We start from the raw sequence: 24,664 nt of genomic DNA on the forward strand, positions 1-24,664 counted from the left end.
CTCACTGCAAGCTCCGCCTCCCAGGTCCACGCCATTCTCCTGCCTCAGCCTCCGGAGTTGCTGGGACTACAGGCGCCCGCCACGTCGCCCGGCTAGTTTTTTTTGTATTTTTCAGTAGAGACGGGGTTTCACCGTGTTAGCCAGGATGGTGTCGATCTCCTGACCTCGTGATCCACCTGTCTCAGCCTCCCAAAGTGCTGGGATTACAGGCTTGAGCCACCGCGCCCGGCCCCGGTTATTACCTTCTTTTTGAGAGACTAAGTAAAGGGAAAAATACTTGTTCTTTTTCCTGAGCATAAAAGATATGTTCAGAGGGAAGAACTATTGGTACTCACCCCTACCACCAGGTAAATCTCAACTGAGATGGATTACCTATAGGTGAAGATAGGGTGAGAACCCAGGGGCTGTGGGGAATGGAGGGGAGGAGGGGAGGGTTGAACATTTTGGGATCTGGGATATCTCTACAAGAACTAGGCCATGTGAGGGGAGGTGGGCAGCCATAGAAGCCTGAAATTTCACTGAATCCAAAGTATATTTGCTGTTTATATAATTTTATATATGACATATAATTTTATGTATATATAATTTAAAAAAGGAAAACTAAAAAAGGCAAATATATATATATAAAAGAAAAACTAAAAAAGGCGAATATATATATATATTTGAAACCTCTAAATATGGCCAAGATTACTACCTGTCAGGCCTCTGAGTCAAAGCTAAGCCATTAATATCTATCCCCTGTGACCTGCACGTACACATCCAGATGGCCCGTTCCTGCCTTAACTGATGACATTCCACCACAAAAGAAGTGAAAATGGCCTGTTCCTGCCTTAACTGATGACATTACCTTGTGAAATTCCTTTTCCTGGCTCATCCTGGCTCAAAAGCTCCCCCACTGACCACCTTGTGACCCCCCCACCCCTGCCCGCCAGAGAACAACCTCCTTTGACTGTAATTTTCCTTTACCTACCCAAATCCTATAAAACGGCCCCACCCCTATCTCCCTTCCCTGACTCTTTTTGGAGTCAGCTCGCCTGCACCCAGATGATTAAAAAGCTTTATTGCTCACACAAAGCCTGTTTGGTGGTGTTTTCACACGGATGCTCATGAAATTTAGTGCTGTGACTCCGATCGGGGGACCTCCCTTGGGAGATCAATCCCCTGTCCTCCTGCTCTTTGCTCCGTGAGAAAGATCCACCTAACCTCAGATCCTCATACCAACCAGTCCAAGGAAGATCTCACCAATTTTAAATCCAGTAAGCGGCCTCTTTTTACTCTCTTCTCCAACCTCTCTCACTATCCCTCAACCTCTTTCTCCTTTCAATCTTGATGCCACACTTCAATCTTTGCCTTCTCTTAATTTTAGTTCGTTTCCTTTTCTGGTAGAGACAAAGGAGATGTGTTTTATCCGTGGACCCACAAGTCCGGCGCCAGTCACTGACTCAGGAAGACAGTCTTCCCTTGGTGTTTAATCATGCGGGGACGCCTGCCTGATTATTCACCCACATTTCAGAGGTGTCTGACCACGCAGGGATGCCTGCCTTGGTCCTTCACCCTTAGCAGCAAGTACCGCTTTTCTGGGGGGTGGGGGGTGGCAAGAACCCCCGACCCCTTCTCTCCCTGTCTCTACCCCTTCCTGCTTTTCTGGGGGGGGTAAGAACCCCCCTTCTCTCTGCTTTTCTCGGGGGCAACAACTTCCTGACCCCTTATCTTCACATCTCTGCCCCTTTCCCACTTTTCTGGAGGGCAAGAACCCCCCACCCTTTCTCTCCGTGTCTCTAGTCTCTCTTTTCTCTGGGTTTGCCTCCTTCACTATAGGCAACTGAAGGGGTGGCCTGCCCCTCCACACCTGTGGGCGTTTCTCGTTAGGTGGAACGAGAGACTTGAGAAAAGAAATGAGACACAGAGACAAAGTATAGAGAAAGAAAAAGTGGGCCCAGGGGACTGGCACTCAGCATACAGAGGACCCACGCCGGCACCAGTCTCTGAGTTCCCTCAGTATTTATTGATCATTATCTTTACCATCTTAGAAAAAGGGAAGTGGCAGGATAATAGGATCATCGTAGGGAGAAGGTCAGCAGTAAGACATACGAATAAAGATCTCTGTGACATGAATAAGTTTAAGGAAAAGTGCTGTGCCTTGATACGCATATGCAAACATCTCCATAAACATTTTCAGTGCATAAAGAGCAGTATTGCCGCTAGCACGTCCCACCTTCAGCCCTAAGGCAGTTTTCTCCTTTCTCAGTAAACAGAACACACAGTCGGGGTTTTACACCGAGATATTCCATTGCCCAGGGACGAGCAGGAGACAGATGCTTTTCTCTATCTCAACTGTGAAGAGGCCTTCTTTCCTCTTATATTAATCCTCCTCAGCACAGACCCTTCACGGCTGTCAGGCTAGGGGACGATCAGGTCTTTCCCTTCTCACGAGGCCATATTTCAGACTATCACATGGGGAGCAACCTTGGACAATACCTAGCTTTCCTAGGCAGAGAGGTCTCTGCGACCTTTGGCAGTGTATGTGTCCCTGGGTACTTGAGATTAAGAGAATGGTAATGACTTTTCACAAGCATACTGCCTTCAGGCACTTGTTTAACAAAGCACACCCTGGCTGGGCGCGGTGGCTGAAGCCTGTAATCCCAGCACTTTGGGAGGCCGAGACGGGCGGATCACGAGGTCAACAGATCGAGACCATCCTGGCTAACCCGGTGAAACCCCGCCTCTACTAAAAAAAATACAAAAAACTAGCTGGGCGAGGTGGCGGGCGCCTGTAGTCCCAGCTACTCGGGAGGCTGAGGCAGGAGAATGGCGTAAACCTGGGAGGCGGAGCTTGCAGTGAGCTGAGATCCGGCCACTGCACTCCAGCCTGGGCGACAGAGCGAGACTCTGTCTCAAAAAAAAAAAAAAAAAAAAAAACAAAGCACACCCTGCACAGCCCAAAATCAGTTAAACCTTGAGTCACCACAGCACATGTCTCTTGCAAGGACAAGGTTGGGAGTAGGGTCACCGATTAACAGCATCTCAAACACAGAACAAAATGGAGTCTCTTATGTCTACTTCTTTCTGTATAGACACAGTAACAGGCTGATCTCTCTTTCTTTTCCCCATAGGCAACCTTCCATCCTCCATTCCTCCCTCTTCTCCCTTAGCCTGTGTTCTCAAAAGCTTAAAACCTCTTCAACTCACACCTGACCTAAAACCTAAATGCCTTATTTTCTTCTACAATGCTGCTTGACCCCAATACAAACTCGACAGTGGTTCCAAATAGCCAGAAAACAGCACTTTCGATTTTTCCATCCTACAAGATCTAAATAATTCTCGTCCTAAAATGGGCAAACGGTCTGAGGTGCCTGACATCCAGGCATTCTTTTACACATCAGTCCCTCCCTAGTCTCTGTTCCCAATGCAACTGGTCCCAAATCTTCCTTCTTTCCCTCCCACCTGTCCCCTCAGCCCCAACCCCAAGCGTTGCTGAGTCTTTCTAATCTTCCTTTTTTACAGACCCATCTGACCTCTCCCCTCCTCGCCAGGCTGAGCTAGGTCCCAATTTTTCCTCAGCCTCCACTCCCACACCCTATAATCCTTTTATCACCGCCCCTCCTCACACCTGGTCTGGCTTACAGTTTTGTTCTGCGACTAGCCCTCCCCCACCTGCCCAGGAATTTCCTCTTAAAAAGGTAGCTGGAGCAAAAGGCATAGTCAAGGTTAATGCTCCTTTTTCGTTATCTGACCTCTCCCAAATCAGTTAGCGTTTAGGCTCTTTTTCATCAAATATGAAAAACTCAGCCCAGTTCATGTCTTGTTTGGCAGCAACCCTGTGATGCTTTACAGCCCTATACCCTAAAAGGTCAAAGGGTATCTTATTCTCAGTATACATTTTATTACCCAATCCGCTCCCGACATTAAATAAAACCCCCAAAATTAAATTCCGGTCCTCAAACCCCACAACAGGATTTAATTAACCTCGCCTTCAAGGTGTACAATAATAAAGTAGAGGCAGCCAAGTAGCAATGTATTTCTGAGTTGCAATTCCTTGCCTCCACTGTGAGAGAAACCCCAGTCACATCTCCAGCGCACAAGAACTTCCAAATGCCTGAACCGCAGCAGCCAGGCATTCCTCCAGGACCACCTCCCACAGGAGCTTGCTACAATAGCCAGAAATCTGGCCACTAGGCCAAGGAATGTCCGAAGCCCAGGATTCCTCCTAAGCAGTGTCCCATCTGTGCGAGACCCCACTGAAAATCGGACTGTTCAACTCACCTGGCAGCCACTTCCAGGGCCCCTGGAACTCTGGCCCAAGGCTCTCTGACTGACTCCTTCCCAGATCTTCTTGGCTTAGCAGCTGAAGACTGACACTGCCTGATTGCCTCGGAAGCCTACAGGCCCATCACAGACGCTTTAGGTAACTCTCACAGTGGAAGGTAAGTCCGTCCCTTCTTAATCAATATGGAGGCTACCCACTCCACATTACCTTCTTTTCAAAGGCCTGTTTCCCTTGCCTCCATAACTGTTGTGGGTATTGATGGCCAAGTTTCTAAACTTCTTAAAACTCCCCAACTCTGGTGCCAACTTGGACAACATTCTTTAATGCCCCCCCTTTTAGTTATCCACACCTGCCCAGTTCCCTTATTAGGCTGAGACATTTTAACTAAATTATGTTTCCTTGACTATTCCTAAGCTACAGCCACACCTCATTGCTGCCTTTTCCCCCAGTTCAAAGCCTCCTTTGCATCCTCCCCTTGTATCTCCCCACCTTAACCCACAAGTATAGGATACCTCTTCTCCCTCGGCAACCGATCATTCACCACTTACCATCTCATTAAAACTTAATCACCCTTACCCCGCTCAACGCCAATATCCCATCCCACAGCACGCTTTAAAAGGATTAAAGCCTGTTATCACTCACCTGCTACAGCATGGCCTTTTAAAGCCTGTAAACCCCCCTTACGATTCCCCCATTTTACCTGTCCTAAAACCAGAAAAGGCTTACAGGTTAGTTCAGGATCTGCGCCTTATCAACCAAATTGCTTTGCCTATCCACCCCATGGTGCCAAACCCATATACTCTCCTATCCTCCATACCTCCCTCCACAACCCGTTATTCTGTTCTGGATCTCAAACATACTTTCTTTACTATTCCTTTGCACCCTTCATCCCAGCCTCTCTTCGTTTTCACTTGGACTGACCCTGACACCCATCAGGCTCAGTAAATTACCTAGGCTGTACTGCCGCAAGGCTTCACAGACAGCCCCCATTACTTCAGTCAAGCCCAAATTTCTTCCTCATCTGTTACCTATCTCGGCATAATTCTCATGAAAACACACGTGCTCTCCCTGCTGATTGTGTCAGGCTCATCTCCCAAACCCCAATTCCTTCTACAAAGCAACTCCTTTCCTTCCTACACATGGTTAGTGCGGTCAGAGTTCTTACACAAGAGCCAGGACCACGCCCTGTAGCCTTTTTATCCAAACAACTTGACCTTACTGTTTTAGCCTGCTAACCCTCATGTCTGCGTGTGGCGGCCACCACCGCCCTAATACTTTTAGAGGCCCTCAAAATCACAAACTATGCTCAACTCACTCTCTACAGTTCTCATAACTTCCAAAATCTGTTTTCTTCCCCCCACCAATGCTCAAGACAACGCTTATGCTGATAAGGTAGCTAAAAAAGCAGCCATCAAAAGGCATCAGATCACATTGCTCAGGACAATGCTTATGCTGATAAGCTAGCTAAAAAAGCAGCTAGCCGTTCCAACTTCTATCCCTCATGGCAGTTTTTCTCCTTCACATTGGTCACTCCCACCTACTCCCCTGCTGAAACTTCACCTATCAATCTCTTCCCACACAAGGCAAATGGTTTTTAGACCAAGGAAAATATCTCCTTCCAGCCTCACAGGCCCATTCTATTCTGTCGTCATTTCATAACCTCTTGCATGTAGGTTACAAGCCACTAGCCCGGCTCTTAGAACCTCTCATTTCCTTTCCATCGTGGAGTGGAAATCTATCCTCAAGGAAATCATTTCTCAGTGTTCCATCTGCTATTCTACTACTCCTCAGGAATTTCTCAGGCCCCCTCCCTTCCCTACACATCAAGCTTGGGTTTTGCCCCTGCCCAGGACTGGCAAATTGACTTAACTCATATGCCTCCAGTCAGGAAACTAAAATACCTCTTGGTCTAGGCAGACACTTTCACTGGATAGAGGCCTTTCCCACAAGGTCTGAGAAGGCCACCACAGTCATTTCTTCCCTTCTGTCAGACATAATTCCTCAGTTTGGCCTTCCCACCTCTATACAGTCCGATAGCAGACTGGCCTTTATTAGTCAAATCACCCAAGCAGTTTTTCTGGCTCTTGGTATTCAGTGAAACCTTCATATCCTTTACCGTCCTCAATCTTCAGGAAAGGTAGAACGGACTAATGGTCTTTTGAAAACACACCTCACCAAGCTCAGTCACCAACTTAAAAAGGACTAGACAACACTTTTACCACTTTCCCTTCTCAGAATTCAGGCCTGTCCTCGGAATGCTACAGGTTACAGCCCATTTGAGCTCCTGCATGGACACTCCTTTTTATTAGGTCCCAGTCTCATTCCAGACACCAGCCCAACTTGGACTGCACCCCAAAAACTTAGAGCCTAAAAACTCACCAACCCAGCAAGTAATTACGCTGAACCCCCTTAGGCTCTCTCTAATTCGATGTCCTAGTTCCTCCTAATTCTTAGTCCTTTAATACCTGTTTTTTCTTTTTTTTTTGAGGTGGAGTCTCGCTCTGTCGCCCAGGCTGGAGTGCTGTGGCCGGATCTCAGCTTACTGCAAGCTCCGCCTCCCGGGTTCCCGCCATTCTCCTGCCTCAGCCTCCCGAGTAGCTGGGACTACAGGCGCCCGCCACCTCGCCCGGCTAGTTTTTTGTATTTTTTAGTAGAGACGGGGTTTCACCGTGTTAGCCAGGATGGTCTCGATCTCCTGACCTCGTGATCCGCCCGTCTCGGCCTCCCAAAGTGCTGGGATTACAGGCTTGAGCCACCGCGCCCGGCCAATACCTGTTTTTTCTCCTTCTCTTACTTAGACCTTGTGTCTTCAGTTTAGTTTTTCAATTCATACAAAACTGCATCCAGGCCATCACCAATCATTATATACGACAAATGATCCTTCTAAGAACCCCACAATATCGCCTCTTACCACAAAATCTTCCTTCAGCTTAATCTCTCCCACTCTAGGTTGCCACGCCACCCCTAATCCTGCTTGAAGCAGCCCCGAGAAACATCACCCATTATCTCTCCATACCACCCCCCAAAAATTTTCATCGCCCCAACACTTCAACACTATTTTGTTTTATTATTCTTATTAATATAAGAAGACAGGAATATCAGGCCTCTGAGTCAAAGCTAAGCCATCGTATGCCCTGTGACCTGCAGTACACATCCATATGGCCGGTTGCTGCCTTAACTGATGACATTCCACCACAATAGAAAATGGTCTGTTCCTGACTTAACTGATGACATCACCTTGTGAAATTCCTTTTCCTGGCTCATCCTGGCTCGAAAGCTCTCCCACTGAGCACCTTGTGACCCCCCACCCCTGCCCACCAGAGAACGACCCCCTTTGACTGTAATTTTCCTTTACCTACCCAAATCCTATAAAACGGCCCCACCCCATCTCCCTTCCTTGACTCTCTCTTCAGACTCAGCCCACCTGCACCCAGGTGATTAAAAAGTTTTATTGCTCACACAAAGCCTGTTTGGTGGTCTCTTCACACGGATGTGCATGAAACTACCTTTACTGTTTTTGTTGTTTGGGGGTTTTTAAATGCTTTTTCTTTAGGGGTCTTCTTTTTCTATTCACTACTTGTACTTTTAAAGATTATTTTATTAAGTTGAATATGCCTTTCTTTGGTTTTGCTATTTACTCTTAAGGGCTCAGATTCTGTGAAGTAGCATAGTAACCTAAAGATTCGGGTGTTGCAGAACTGCATGTGATTTATGTATACGATAAAAGATAACCCCAAAGCTTTCCATTTACTGTTCTATAGGGCATTAACATATACATAATATATAAGCAATCTTATTCTAATGTTTCTTTATTAAATTGCCTGTAAATACTCAACTTCTCAAATGCTGCTTTTAAGTAAACTTCATAATTTGAGATCATTATAGATTCACGTGCACTTATAAGAAATAATAGGGAGAGATCCTGTGTATCCTTTACTCAGTTTCCTCTAACAATAACATCTTACACAACTGTAATGCGTCATCACAACCAGGTTTGACCTTGATACAGTCAAGATGCAGAGCAAGTTCATCACTACGGGGATCCCTTGTCTTGTCCTTTTACAGCCTTACTCACTTCCCTTCCCTCCACCTTAACAAAGACTCTCTACTTGACCAAACTTTAGTCAGGCTCCTCTTTTTTTTTTTTTCTGAGATGGAGTCTCGCTTTGGCTTTGTCACCCAGGCTGGAGTGCAATGGCGCGATCTCAGCTCACTGCAACCTCCCCCTCCCGGGTTCAAGCGATTCTCCTGCCTCTTCCTCCTGAGTAGCTGGGACTACAAGCACGCGCCACCATGCCCAGCTAATATTTTGTATTTTTAGTAGAGATGGGGTTTCACCGTGTTGGCCAGGCTGGTCTTGAACTCCAGAGCTCAGGTGATCTGCCCGCCTTGGCCTCCCAAAATGCTGGGATTACAGGCATGAGCCACTGTGCTTGGCCTAATCAGGGTCTCCTGAGCTGTCTTCTCAACTAGTCTTCAACCATTGGGCTTCCCTGTCCATCTTTGCCTTGTCCAGTTTTAGCAAGAATCCTGCTAAGTTGGTTTAGCCAGAACCCCTACCCTCCATATCTGACCACATTTCTCATTCTCCACCACTCTCCAGGTGACATCTGGTTACCCTGGTCCATCTCCATCAAGAATCCTGTTAGGTCTTTTTAATCAGAATACCCCTTGACTCTTTTTTTTTTTTTTTTCCGAGACAGAGTTTCCCTCTTGTCACCCAGGCTGGAGTGCAGCGGCGCAATCTTGGTTCACCGCAACCTCCGTCTCTGGAGTTCAAGCGATTCTCTGCCTCAGCCTCCGGAGTAGCTGGGATTACAGGTGCCTGCCACCACGTCTGGCTAATTTTTGTACTTTTAGTAGAGACAGGGTTTCATAATCTTGGCCAAGCTGGTCTTGAACTCCTGACCTCATGATCCACCTGCCTCGGCCTCCCAAAGTACTGGGATTACAGGCGTGAGCCGCTGCGCCCAGCCCGAACCACAGTAAATTTTCACAATTGCTGCTCAGGGAACGTCAGACCTGGAGCTGGGAGATGCATCCACTGCTTCCTTCAGAAAGCCCTAAGAGACCTCTAAGGACATATGCATTCAGATGGCCCCAATCTCAGGAGCAAGGATCACTACTTTGCAACTAAAGTAAATGAAACCCAGTTGGGCACAGTGGCTCACATCTGTAATACCAGCACTTTGGGAGGCCAAGGTGGGTGGATTACCTGAGGTCAGGAGTTTGAGACTAGCCTGGCCAACATGGTGAAACCCCATCTCTACTAAAAATACAAAAAATTAACCAAGTGTGATGGTAGACATCTGTAATCCCAGCTACTCAGGAGGCTGAGGCAGGAGAATTGCTTGAACCCAGGAGGTGGAGGTTGCAGTGAGCCGAGATCATGCCACTGCATTCCAGCCTGAGCGAAAGAGCAAGACTCTGTCTCAAAAACTAAATAAATAAAGTAAATGAAACCCAATGAATTGAGCCCTCACCCTAGAGTAGATAACATATGGAACTAGAAAAGAGGAAAATGCATATTTTAGCGTCCAACTTACTTCCTCTATGATGTGTTCCCAGACCACTGTAGACCTACAGGGATTAAATCATTTTTGTTTATCAATTTAACAAATGTTGTCTGCCTTTCTTCTAAGTGCCAAGGACTATGCTATCATGGAAAAGAAGAGAGTCACTCACCCCCAGGACCAACCATTGTGGATGAATGGGCACCCAACAATGTTATCATCACCACAATGGCTGTGAGTTACCAGACACTTACTGTAAACCAGGTACTTTGCTAAGGTGTTAAGTACATTCTTTGGTTATCTTCAAAATACCCAAAGAATATGGAAATTAAGTATAACCAAGATATTCTGATTTGTAATTTTGGGAAACAAAATAAGGACACTTCTCTTTTAATATTCAAACTGATATTTCAGAGTTCTCCTCAAGATCCCACCCTTTTGCGATGAGTTCCACAGCCCACTCAGTCCCAGGGGTCAGTCCTCACAGAGAAGGGCAGCTTGCTGCTGTCCCTCCCATACAGGGTCACCAGTGAAAGTGTTCCGTCTTGCCTGGTCAGACCCTTCCCCTTTGATGGCTGAGGTTCTGAAGTGCAGCCGGCTCTATAGGCAGTCACTTTATGGGTCTCTCTCCTCAGTGTCATGCTCACCTAAGTAGCCAGATGCTACTACAGACTAGACTCCTGGTGTTTGCTTATACGAACATACATGAACATGCATGTATGTACATACCTTTCCATTTCACCAAGAAAACTGAAGCAAGAACATCTTCAGACTCTCTCATCACCTCAGTTACCTACCTGCATCAGTGCCATGACCTCTGTCTTCCTGGCTATTACTGTAGATGAACTGTCTCTGTTTCCACAAAGTTAATCTTCCCTTTCGACTTGTGCCTGAGACCCTGCTCTGCCCATCAATTCAAGAACTCAGCAATTGTTCCTCCTCCCTACATCAGCATACTTTCCTCTCTACTGGATCACTCTCCATAACATACAAATATTATGAAAATAATATTTTCTAACAAATATTATAAATATAATTTCTCAGCTAAAAAAGTTGCTTTTCTCTCTTGATCCATATACCCCTTCAACTGCTACCCCCTTTCTCTCATCGATTTCTCTCCGTCCATTTTCTTTTGAACCTTCCAATCAGGTTTATACCCCCTCCACTGAATTTTGAGCTTGCCAATGCCCTCAACGTTGCTAAGTTTCAGTTAGTTCTCAGGTTGCATCTTCCTTGACATATCAGGAGTATTCGATGAAGAGCATTTTTTTTTTTTTTTTTTTTTTTTTTTTTTTTTTTTTTGAGACAGGGTCTTGCTCTGTCACCCAGGCTGAAGTGCAGTGGCATGATCTCAGCTCACGGAAACTTTCACCTCCCAGGTTCAAGAGATTCTCATGTCTCAGCCTCCCCAGAAGCTGGGATTATAGGCACCTGCCACCATGCCTGGCTAATTTTTGTATTTTTAATAGAAACCAGGTTTCACCATATTGACTAGGCTGGTCTCGAACTCCTGAACTCAGATGATCCTCCTGCCTCATCCTCCCAAAGTGCTGGGATTACAGGTGTGAGCCACTGCAACAAAGAAGTTTAATAGGATTACAATGTTTTCAATGCAAGGCTGGCTAAAGAGTTACAGTGAATTAACTAGTTAGTTACAGTATGATTTCCCTCACTATGGCTTGTTTGCTTTCTTTCTTTTTTTTTTTTTAACACCTGGTTTTCATTTTCTTTCCAACTCAAAAGGGTATATTTAACATTCCATCTTAAAATAATGTGATAGCTATGACGTCTTTGTGTGAGAAAGGTAAGGACATTAATTGATAATGAAAGTCAACCAAAAAAAAAAAAGGAAGAAAGAAAGGAAAAGAAAAGAAAGTCAACAGTCAGAGGGAAGGGGTCTTCCCTGGCACCCTTCAGCCATTTATAGCATTTTACAAAACACTGTAGGCAAGGAAGAAGGCTTAATCCATAATCAGGGAAAATGAAGATTACAACTGCCTAGGTTATAGCTGCCTGTCATGGCACTCAGGCTCGTAATCATTTTTAAAGCTCACAATAATTTATTTTCCCAACAGCTTAGAGTCTGAATTTCTTATTTTCTCATGACTGGGGTCTGGGAAGGGTTGTGTGCACTGAACAACTCCAAAGGAAGGGGCTCTCTTTTCATCATCAACCATGAGAATGGCCCCCCCTGGAGTGGTGCAATATAAGGGCCTTATATTGATCTCTCTGCTGATTTCTGCCATTAGGATCATCAAACACTCTTTACCTACCCAGAATCTAACACTCACCAAGCAACCTCTGGTGACCATTTGGCTTTCCACGTGCTTGTCTCACCTGTCAGTCTTTGTGAGCTTGGCTATGTGAGATGTTCTGTAGAGACTGATCACTTCTGGGTACATAAGCAATGAATTTCGGGCCTAGGAAATGAAGCACCAGGTGGAGATGTGATGTCCTCCCAAAAGTCTTGCCCCCTTTGCACCCTTTCCCTGGGTGACTTCTCTCAGCTAGAATTGCTTGCCTCCTTCAAACTGACAACAGATTCAACGGTTCCTGGAGGAAAATCTCACAAGTTTGATGCTGTTAGATAATCCATCAGTGTTCAGTGAGTCCTCATCAGGTTGAGTCCGGCACTGGCATGGTGTGGGAGAAATGGGAATGGGTGGCACAGAGGAAAGAGGGGACACCTCCCTGCCCTCCAGGAGCTCCAGCAGGGAAGGCATTGCTCCTGGCAGACCAGGAGTCACATGTCAGCCTCTGGGGAGGAGATGGGGGTTGGAGGAGAGGATAATAAAGGCAGAGAATATTATTTGTGATAAATGAGATAGTAAGAGTTACCATGGCTTGAATTCTTACTATATGTCACAGACACTAAATGCTCTATGTGAATTTTTCATTTGATGTTCAGAACAAAACCGTTTTTCAGATAAGTAAATAAGGTCCTGAGAGGCTGAGTAATGTGCCCAAGATCACATAGTAAGTAAGGGAGGGAGAAGAACTTGAAACCCAAGCATCCTTAGTACCTCTCAGAGAAGGAGAAAGTCTCAGAACACCTGCTTTTCTCCTCTTTGTATAAAACAACGCTTCGTGCCATCTGAAGGTGCGAGGAATGTTATGAAAAGTATTGGAAATTGGTGCTAGGATTTTCCACATCTTTTCAGATGTAATTAGTTATGAAATTAGCTTTCTCAAGATACCAAAACCCCCTCCCCCTTTCCATACTCCACTGCAACCTCATACCCTGCTTTTCCCACTATCCACTGGGTGTAGGAAGAGCTTGATGGAATTTCTAGGAAGGTGACACCCTAGGTCAGGACTCACTCTGAGACACTGCAGGTGATTGGGGTACCCTGGGATGCTCTGAATGAGAGACTGAAACACCTGCTCAAAGGGCTGCAGTACAAAGTCATTTCTTTCTTTTTTTTTTTTTTTTTTTTGAGACAAATTCTCACACTGTTGCCCAGGCTCAAGTGATTCTCCCATCTCAGCCTCCAAGTAGCTGGGACCATGGGTGCACACCACCACACCCAGCTAATTTTTTTTTTTTTTTTTTTTTTTTTTGAGACGGAGTCTGGCTCTGTTGCCCGGGCTGGAGTGCAGTGGCCGGATCTCAGCTCACTGCAAGCTCCGCCCCCCGGGTTTACGCCATTCTCCTGCCTCAGCCTCCCGAGTAGCTGGGACTACAGGCGCCTGCCGCCTCGCCCGGCTAGTTTTTTGTATTTTTTTTAGTAGAGACGGGGTTTCACCGTGTTCGCCAGGATGGTCTCGATCTCCTGACCTAGTGATCCGCCCGTCTCAGCCTCCCAAAGTGCTGGGATTACAGGCTTGAGCCACCGCGCCCGGCTAATTTTTTGTATTTTTTTGTAGAGACAGGGTTTCACCATGTTGCCCAGGCTGGTCTTGTACTTCTGGGTTCAAGCAATCCTCCTGTCTTGACCTCCCAAAGTCCTGGGACTACAGGCATGAGCTAATGCACCTGGCCTGAAGTCATTTCTTGGAGTTAAGGCCATGGTTCTCAACCTAGGCAAGAGTCAAGATGGGAATGGAGGGGATGTTGCCAATGTCCACTGAAGAATGACAAGGTTCATAAATTTGGAAAGGAGAGCTTTGTTTCTCATAAAGAGCTGCAGCTTGCAGGGTGGCCATTCTGATGCACTGGGGGGTGTAGCCTCTGGCCAGAAGCCAGAAACAGGCACTTTAAGGGAGAGGTAAAAGGGAGCAGAAATTTATTATGAGCAGGGTGGTCGAATATACATATTTAATAAGCTACAAGAGGAGTGATGAACATTTATGAATGGAGAAACCTGCACATGCATAACTGAGCTTCATGCCCCTTCATGGGTCACATGTACAAAAAATGGTAGGGTTAGCATGATCTCAGGGTGGAGTTTTCCATTTTGTAATGTCAAAAGGTGAAGCAGAGGACACAAAAATCCTGTATACAGTGTCCATAGATGGCCAATACCTCTTTGTGGTCAGTGGTCTCTTATCAGGAAGGAATTCTGGCCCATTGTGTGGAAACTGCAAAAGAGAGGGCAGTCATGTGGCTGGCTGAAATAAGCAGTGGAGTGAGTCTTTCAAAAGGGCTGGTTTCTGTTGAACCCTTAGGGAAGAAAGCCTAATGGCAGTTAGTGAGGGAGGGGGTGTAATGAGGCGTGTCCAACCCCCCAGGCTGCCATGGCCAGGAACTCAGTTTTCAAGGTTTCTCTGCCATCTCCTTGGCCAAGAGAGGGTCCCTTCATTCAGTTGGGGGGCTGAGGATTTTATTTTTATTTCTCACCAGATAGATACTTTCAGTATTCCATAAAGCCTAAATGAAATCTTAACATTCCCTGAGATGAGGCTGTCCTGCAAACTGAAGCCTCAGTCTCTTTACTTGGAGCTGGAATTACATCACCTGTGTAACAACCTTGTTCATTTCATACTCACCTGAAGCTGGCTTGGTGACTAGAATGGCTTCTAGGTAACAAAAACTTGGAAGCAAATTGATTATTAGAAAAAAATCCAGTTTGCCTTCTAGATAAAATCTTCCCAGGCGTCCTTGATGGGAAAAGGCTGGGAATGGTGCTCAGGGTAGTGACCTGCAGGTCCCTGGGTGGAGAACAGCAACCCTATCCCACCCTCCTTCCTTCTTTGCCATCCGCCCTCATTGCCTCCCCGCAACTGAATAGAACCAGCTACCAGGCATCCTTGGCCAGGGTCCAGAGCACATTCATTGACCTCAGGGAAAAAACTCTGTCTTTTTCCCCCAGTCATTCACCTACAAATCCCCAGTGCAAGGCCATCAGAGTGCATTGATGTAGTTCACATGAAAACAATAACACTCGTTTGTTTTGCACTTCAAGGTGCAGAAAATCCTTGGTAGCTGGGCCTGGGGGCCTGGGCATCTCAGGAGAGTGAAGACGTTCTCTTGACTCTGGTATTGGGCATTCCAGGGGTTTATCAGATAATTGATATCAGGGAGGATTCTGGGAAGCAGGAGGGAGGACAGGACATGAACTCCCCTCCAGACAGTTCTGCCATGTGTCCAGCTAGGCTCAGCTGCCGGAGGGGTTTAGGTCTAGTTCCTGGCTCCTCTGGTGCAGAGTGAAGTGAGATGAAAGGGAAGAAGGTGTTGCTCAACAAGGAAGAGCCCAGCTCTGGCCAGGCCTTGGCCACATGCTAAGGAAGGAGATGGGCTCCTGCCCTTGCCAGTTCCTTCAGTCTGGTCTGGGATTTGGATATTTGGGATGACAATCCCATATCTTGAGTACTAGATGTGACTGGTTAAGACTGAGGCTTTAATCATTTTAAGAAATGGGCTTTTCCTGTCTGTGTGGTGATAAAGGGTGGCAAGAGAGATTCAAACTGAAACATGGTACATTTAAGTTAAACACAGGGATGTGCTCTCTCCAGGGGCCATTCAAAATAGTCCAGATTCTCCTGGCTTAGAAGGACCAGCACACGTCTCAATGGAATGGTCAAAGTCTTCCTACAATCTGGCCCTACTAACCCTCTGCAATCTGGGCCTCTAAGCCAGGCTCACTTCTTATTCTGCCTCACTCTAGAATGTTCACTGTTTTGGTCCCTGATTATCTATATCCTACTCATCTGGAGGCTAAGTTATGTGCCCTCTTCCAAGAAGCTCTTTTTTTTTTTGAGATGGGGGTCCCACTCTGTCACCCAGGCTGGAGTGCAGCGACACAATCATGGCTCACTGCAGCCTCAATCTTCTGGGCTCCAGTGATCCTCCCTCCTCAACCTCCTGAGTAGCTGGGACTGAAATCATATACCACCATGCCTAGCTAACTTAAAAAAATTTTTTTTGTAGAGATGGAGTTTCACTATGTTGTCCAGGCTGGTCTTGAAATCCTGGCCTCAAGTGTTCCTCCCACCTCAGCCTCCCAGAGTGTTGGGATTACAGGGATGAGCCGTCATGCCTGGCGTCCAAGAAGCTTTTAACAGCAGATACTGTTGGTTATCTGTTAGGCAACCACTCCCCATATCAGTTCAGATGATGTTCAACAATAGTTCAGATGAGAGTAACAACAACAACAACAACACAGCAAACAGTGATGGCATAAACCAATGAGAAATTATGTCCCTATCTCTCTCCCAAGAAGTCGGGAGGTGGGCAGTCCGGGGCTGATAGAGTGCTCCATGGTGCCAGGTGCTCAGGATCCTTCTCGCTCTGGCACCTGTCATCTTTAGGTGTGGTCTAAGATGGTTTTCATGTTCCAGGGAATAGGCCAGAGGGAGAGGACATCGAGAAAGGTCGAAGAAGATGAGCTGACAGCCTGTAAAGCAGGCTCTGGGAGTGGCTCTCAACTATTCTGTTCACACCTCATTGGTCAGAAGTTGGTCCATCACTTCCCCCTCGCTGCAAGGGAGGCTGGGAAGTACAATCTCCATCATACAAGAAGCACTGTCAACTAAAGGATGATGTTTCACCTTCTTTGAGTATCTTTGTACAGGTATGTTATTAATGTGTGTCCAAAAGCTCATGAGATTCCTAGAAATCTGCTGTTTCAGTATATATCGTCAGTCATAATTCTAAAGTTAAATTGTTGTATGTTACAGAAATAGCCAAATTCCCTCATCAATTGCATGATTATTATTATGAATTTTTATCATATCTTCAACCATGGGCATTTGAAATCTTGTTGTCCACAGTTGAATAGACAACAAGGTTTATTCGGATGCTTTTTTTTTTTCCTGAAAACTCTTTACAAATCCTAAAGTATTGCTTCTTCAAGGAGGTTCATGGAAAGGATGGAAAGAATGTTGACAAATACAGGTTTCTGACAACTTTGAGATCCTATCATTAGACTGGGTAAAAATTTCCAGAATGCTAGTGAAAAAAAATCTACAAAACTGGACTCATAAAGCTTACACTAACCTAACCACAAATAGAACAAAAATTAATTACATGCAGCTGAGCACAGTGGCTCATGCCTGTAACCCCAGCTCTTTGGCAGGCCCAGCTAGGAGGATCATTTGAGCTCAGGTATTCGAGACCAACCTGGGCAACATAGTGAGACCCTGTCTCTATTTAAAACAAGATAAAGGCCGGGCATGGTGGCTCACGCCTGTAATTTCAGCACTTTGGGAGGCCGAGGTGGGCAGATCATGAGGTTTGAGACCAGGCTAGCTGACATGGTGAAACCCCGTCTCTACTAAAAATACAAAACTTAGCTGGGTGTGGTGGTGGCAGGCGCCTGTAATCCCAGCTACTTGGGAGGCTGAGGCAGGAGAATTGCTTGAACTCAGGAGGCAGAGGTTGCAGTGAGCCGAGATCGCACTACTGCACTCCAGCCTATGTGACAGAGCAAGACTGTCTCGAAAAAAAGAAAAAAGAAAAAAATAATGAGAAAAAGAATTAGTTACATGAGACTGAAATGATGAAGGACTAAAATGATTTTTAATGACTTTTTTGTTTGAAACATTGCTGCTTCTTTTTATGTTTTGTTCTTTTTATGTTCTTTTTGTTTTCCGGAGTTAAGGAAACTTTTTTTTCTCTTAAGCTTTACAGGAATACTATGAAGTATACTTTTACGAACAAAATTGAAACATGTACGTTTCTTTATGCCTGATTTTTTCAGAATTTGGAAACTATTTGTGAGTATTCATGTTTTATGGCAATATAGTAAGTACATGGCAATATAGTTTACTATAAAAATTTATTTGTATCAGTTCAATAATCTGTTCTTCTAACAACACGATTGGAGACACTCTTTTGTTTGTTTGTTTGTTTTTTTACTGGAGCTTTGACTGGAATGTCGTATTTTCAGATATGACCAAACAGCTTTAAAAACTTGAGGTTGGCATTATGAAGCCAATAGAAGTCCCTGGAAATACTGGCCTAGTACCTTAAATACATGGTTCACATGGTTGCCCTATGGTAAATAAAGAATGCCACTTTCTGACAGGCCTAGGAACCTCAGGATATTTTGGGGATCTCAAGAAGAGAGAAATTGCTGGGCGCAGTGGCTCACGCCTGTAATCCCAGCACTTTGGGAGGCCGAGATGGGCGGATCATGAGGTCAGGAGATCGAGACCACCCTGGCTAACACAGTGAAACCCCATCTCTACTAAAAATACAAAAATTAGCCGGGCGTGGTGGCGGGCATCTGTAATCCCAGCTACTCGGGAGGCTGAGGCAGGAGAATGGCGTGAACCCGGGAGGCGGAGCTTGCAGTGAGCTGAGATCGCGCCACTGCACTCCAGCCTGGGCGACAGAGTGAGACTCCGTCTCAAAAAAAAAACAAAAGAAGAGAGAAATTAACCCATTTGTACAGGTGTTACAGACATAGTCTAAGAATGAGTCAAATCCTTGGCTTGGCTTCGTAGCCTTGGGAGGCTTTAAAAAGTCTAATCTGAGATTCCTTATGAAAAGTTCCAGCAAAGCTTTTTAAAAAAGCCTATATTGTCCAGGCATGGTGGCTCACACCTGTAATCCCAACACTTTGGGAGGCTGACGTGAGTGGATCACCTGATGTCAGGAGTTCGAGAGCAGCCTGGCCAACATGGCAAAATCCCGCCTCTACTAAAAACACAAAAATTAGCTGGGTGTGGTGGCACACACCTGTAGTCCCAGCTACTAGGGCGAGGCAGGACAATCACTTGAACCCGGGAGGTGGAGGTTGCAGTGAGCTGAGATCGCACCACTGCCCTCCAGCCTATGTGACGAGTGAGACTCCGTCTCAAAAAAAAAAAAGAGCCTATATGATAAATCACTATTCTTGCTAAACTTATGTATGTAATCAGGCCAAAGACTAAACTTATTTTGAAAATAAATTGATGTTACTATGATTTGATTTGGTAGAAATGGGAACTGGAGAGGAAAAAAATATGTTTCAGAAGAAAACTATAGTGTAGCTGTTGTAAGATTCTAGCCCTGTTCATTGTATTTGAATTTGTATTATTTGCCTACAATTTGGACTGAATCTGGAATATTTTCCTGGCTATAAGTCTACAAACTAACATTTCCAAATTTTTATCCCAATTTTCTGACTTGGACTCACTGAAATTAAAGCTGTTTTTTTCCTGAGGCCTTACAAGCCTAAGCTAATCAACTTGGTTTTGAAAAAGAATCAGTGCAACAGCTTATATTTGAACAAAATTTACATGCCAACTGTAATCTAGAAAAATCTGTCAGCTAGCTACCGGTCTTCTGAGCTAACTGTCTTCCAGACTCTAGAAGGATTAGTTTGTAGACCACTCCAGACATTGGCCTTTGTTTTTATTCTGTTTCCATAAAAATGCCTCTTATTAAGGATATATTTGCCTGTATCATATATAGAGGCCTAGCTTTGAGATCCCATCTGCAACTCCATTTTCTAAAATGAGATACAACTGTTTAATTGGACTGGCCTATTCCCAGAAATGAGAGACTGGTTTAATTGGACATTTTACCACTCAGTTACTAACCTGATTTCTCTCTCCACAACCATAACTCAGCTTATAGTTTGCGAAACTTCTAGGGAAGTTTCAGACTGGGGAAATGAAGGAGACCAGGGAATTTCATCCCAAAATATGACACCCTAGTATGCAGATTACTTCAAATTAATGGCTGAGCATGTGGCTATAATGTCAGCACTTTGGGAGGCTGAGGTGGGCTGATCGCTTGAGCTCAGGAGTTTGAGATCAGGCTGGGCAACATGGCAAAACCCTGTCTCTATCAAAAAGAAAAATATATATATATATATATACACACACACACACACACAAAGTTGGCTGAGCATTGTGGCACGGGCCTGTAGTCCCAGCTTCTTTGGAGGCTGAGGTGGGAGGATCACTGGAGCCCAGAAGGTCGAGGTTGCAATGAGCCAAGACAGCACCACTGCACTCCAGCCTGGGTGCCAGAGTGAGGTCCTGTCTCAACAATTAATTAATTAAAGGTCCTTGGAGACCAGCAGATGCTGGAAGAAGCTTTACTCTGCCATTCCCTTATCTGCCTAAAGTCTGAACCTGCTAAAGAAGAAAACTATTACTTCTGGTTTCTTCCCTGAGTTTTCATTAATTTAACTTACACCTCAGGAAGAGAGACTGAAGTCTGTCAACACACCTGAACAGACTTTTGTCACAAACCATTGTCTGCTTTGCAGGCCCAACAAACTTAGTCCACGGCCATTTTATGTTCTCCAAGGCCATTACATTCCTGTAATTATCATGTACTATCTCCAAAATTGCCACATTTCTCTTACCTCCCCTTCCCTATCAAAAAGGGTACATATGCCTCTGTACCCCATTGGGTTATTGAGTCATCATTCTCTTGCAATTTCCCTGTGCTATGGACATTAAATTTTGTCTGTCTTTTCTTCTATTCATTTGTCTTTTGTCAGTTGCTTCTCAGCAAATCTTCAGAGGATGAAGCAGCAGCTTTCTCTCAGTCCCTACAGTGGAACAAATGGACCCTCACACACAGCTGCTGGGAATGCAAAATGTGCAACCACTTTGGAACATGGTTTGGCAGTTTCTTTTAAATTAAGCATGCACTCAGCAACTCTCTTGTGCTAATGTAACTGCAGTCTAGTTATCTTTTAGGTATAACACAGCCCAAACTGCAAGTCATGTAGCTTGGGCATGCACAATAGAAAAAGCTTTGACCTGTAACCACACTTAGAACCAATGGTTTCTTCCTATGAAACCAGAAATACATGACCAGAACCTGAACACCAAAACTCCTTCAGAAGTGAGGGGTCCATTGGCCAGGCAAATCCGATGCTGAAATCTGCCTCTACCTTACCCTAAATGATCACATGTGAAGCTCTCCAATCAGACCCTGCCAACCCAAAGTTTGTAATACTTTCCCTTGCACATCAGCTCCTTAAAGCTTGGCCCAGACCTCAAATCGCGGAGATACATTTGAGCTGCGTCTCCTGTCTCCTTGCTGGTTGGCCTTGCACTAAAGCCTTTCTTTTCTGAGAAGCCAGTGCCATAGCATTGGCTTTCTATGCATGCCAGGCAGTGAGCCCATTGCTTGGTAACAATGTTTCTGCCTGCTTTCATCATCGCCCCCTCTAGTCCGTTTGTAACACAGAGTAATCCCTTTAAAACCAAAGTCTGATCTTGTCTTCTCTGCTCCTGACTCTTCCATGGTGTCCCTTGAAGAGCAAAGTGGCTGCTGAGACCATTGCATAATTTGCTCCTCATCCACCACACCCACGTTCTAGCCAACTCTGCTGCCCACACACCCAGGTAGCTGAAGTAGTGGTTCCGAGATGCTTCCAGTATTGCTCCCAGAGTAACTCCTTTGCAAAAACAAACAGATCCTCCCCTCCTCATAGCCCCTGGCCAAGAAAGAGTCCGTCCTCTAACTTTGCCATTTCTCAGAAAAACTCCAGGCACACACCAGCTCATCTCCTTTGACCTTTCTGTTACTTTGTCCTAGAACATATCTGCAAGGCCTGCTCTCTTACCTCCCTCAGACCTTGACACAAACCTTCTTGTTTTTTGGAGTCTCGCTCTGTCACCCAGGCTGGAGGGCAGTGGCGTGATCTCAGCTCACCGCAACCTCCGCCTGTCAGGTTCAAGCAGTCCTCCTGCCTCAGCGTCCCGAGTAGCTGGTACTACCGACACGCACCCACCAGGCCTGGCTAATTTTTTGTATTTTTAGTAGAGATGGGGTTTCGCCATGCTGGCCAGGCTGATCTCAAACTCCTGACCTCTGTTCCACCCGCCTCGGCCCCCCAAAGTACTGGGATTACAGGCATGAGCCACCGTGCCCGGCCTCAAACCTTGTTTTCGCAGTGAGGCTTTCTTTGGACACCCCACCTAAAATTGCAACCCCTTCTTGACCCCACGTCATGCCCTGCCTCATGTCTCCACACTCACTGCCTTCCAATTTGCTCTATAGTTTTCTCATTATCCCTCTCCCCACCAGGATGGCAGGAATTTTTATCTGTTCCTTTTGCTGCTATTTCCCCAGGGCCTGGCATGTTCTGGAAGCTCATGTTGAATGAATGAGAGCTTCAAGGCTCAAATGAAGTTTCACTCCTCCCTAAAGCCTCCCCAGTAGCAGCACAGCCATCATTAAGTCTCTTCTCTGAGGCCCAGACTATTTTCCTTGCATTTCTTCCTGTGTATTAGCTGCATCCCCACTACCCTCCCCTTATACTTGCCTGTGAGCTCCTCAAGGGCAGGGAACATGTCTTTGCCTCCCCTGGCATCAAGTATGGCTTGAAGCATGCCCTGGGTACTCAAGAAATGCTGATTTTTTTTTTTTTTTTTTTTTTTTTTTTTTTAGACGGAGTCTTGCTCTGTCACCCAGGCTGGAGTGCAGTGGCAGATCTTGGCTCACTGCAACCTCTGCCTCCCGGGTTCAAGCGATTCTCCTGCCTCAGCCTCCTAAGTAGCTGGGATTACAGGCATGGGCCACTATGCCTGGCTAATTTTTTGTATTTTTAGTAGAGACAGGGTTTCACCATGTTGGCTAGGCTGGTCTCAAACTCCTGACCTCAAGTGATCCACCTGCCGTGGCCTCCCAAAGTGCTGTGATTACAGGCGTGAGCCACCGCACCTGGCCTGATCCTAGTTTTTTGGGAGAGGGCGGCAGGCATGCCTTTTTGTAGGGGAGAAACAGCAATATCTTTTCCTCATTCATAGATTCATAGCTGAAAGCCCTCTAACAAAAGATAGATTAATAAGAGAAAAGCATAAAACATTTGTTTAATACAAGTTTTGTGTGACACAAGAATCTTCAGAAATGAAGATCCAATGAAACAAGGAAATCGGTGAATATTTATGCTTAGGTCTGAGGAATAGACAGTCATACAGAAGCATGATGGGAAGACAAAAGGACATGGTCTAATGGGAATAAACTGGGGGGAGTTCAGCAAGATCTGTTTGCTCAGGTTCTTCGTGGCATCTCTATTTGACATTCCTTTCCTCTGGGTATAGGGTAGGACAACTGTCACATGAAGGTCTTCAGGCAAGAAGGGCAGGGGAAGGTAAGAGTGACCTTTCTCCTCTGCTGTTTTCTGTTTCCGAGATGCCATATTTTTGGGTAGTATTTCCTACACTCCATCATTGTGAAAGCCTGCATCATTTAGATGGACAGCTGCCCCTTTGTTCAAAGCCTTGGATGCATTTGCTGAGAAGGTCCCTGGATACAAGACAATGTCATCAGTCTATCATTTATGAGGAAGAGGTTCTTAAATAAAGGAGAAATTGGAAAGAAAAAATCAATTAGGATCAGGGAGATGGCTGCTCTGTGGCACCCCTTTCTCCCTTAGCTAAAGTGGCTTTTGATTGGACTGGGCTGTCTCTGAGCTGGAGCAGAAGCTAATAGAAGGCGATTTTTCTTTCTTTGCAAGGAGCAATGTTAATCGGAACAGTGAGAGCTTGAGTGTCAACTCTGCACTTACATAAAAATGGCCTTGGGGATGAATGTGCAACAATTATCCTGTGACCAGAGTCTTTCAGGAAGGACAAACCCAAGATTAGTGGTTAATGCTGAATCCCAAGGAGTCTTGCCCTGAAGCTAAGGAAATAATCCTGACACTGTCTATTTCCAGCTCAAGACCATTTGCAAAGGGGGCCTGTGCTTTCAAAATGGAAAGAAAATTAGACAGTAATTTCTTGAGGGGAGGGAGACGTGGTACTGTTTTAAAACAGGTTGAACTGCTGAGGAGCACCGTGGAGCAGAAAGAAAAAAAATCTTACATTCCAGCTCTGAATTCTGTCACTTACCAGCTCTATGACCCAGGCAAGTCATGCGGCTTCTCTAAGCATCGATTTCCTCATCTGTAAATAGAGACAATGATTTCTGTCTATCTCCTGAGACCACTGTGTGAATTAAATTAGATCATACATGGGAAAGGCCATAGACAAAGTATAAAGCCCTCTACAAATGTGGGGTATATTATTTGGCAAAGGCACATTGTACCCACAGTACCCTCCAGTAGCCCCAGCCTAGTTGAGAAGAGGGCACAGACCAATGGAATGACAAGGGACAGCCCAAGTGTGACCTGGGGTCTCCCGTCCCCATCAGAGCTCGATAAGAATGCCTGGAACTCCCATTCCTGCCCAGCGTTTCTTTGCATTCTTGGCGAGAAGGCGGACTTTATCATCTCACTGCAGACCAGCTGAGGATAGGGGGCAGTGTGGCTCAGTGAGTAGAACAGGGACTGTGGAGTCAGGCTGCCTGGGTTGGAATGCTAATTCAGCATCTGCATGAACTTGGGCAAGTTAGGTAACCTCTCTGTGCCTCGGGTTCCTCGTCTGTAAAATGAGGATAATGATCTCTACCTCACTGGATTGTTGTGAGGATTAAACGAAGTTATGAGCAAAGTGTTTAGAAAAGCACTTAGAGAAACACTGAGTGTCGTACTCACCTCAGGCTCCAGGATCCCCGAAACAGATGCAGTTTATAAGGCATCTTTTCATCCTAAATGTGCTCACC

General features: G+C 45.6%; 1 protein-coding gene across 19 annotated transcripts in view; it reads left to right on the forward strand.

Annotated features, from left to right (window-relative positions):
• CALM2 (calmodulin 2) overlaps positions 1-24,664 on the forward strand; it is a 1,210,617-nt gene that overhangs the window by 666,130 nt on the left and 519,823 nt on the right. The gene's annotated exons all lie outside the window — the stretch shown is intronic.

Source organism: Macaca thibetana, chromosome 13 (genome assembly GCF_024542745.1).
Source record: "Macaca thibetana thibetana isolate TM-01 chromosome 13, ASM2454274v1, whole genome shotgun sequence".
NCBI lineage: Eukaryota > Metazoa > Chordata > Mammalia > Primates > Cercopithecidae > Macaca > Macaca thibetana.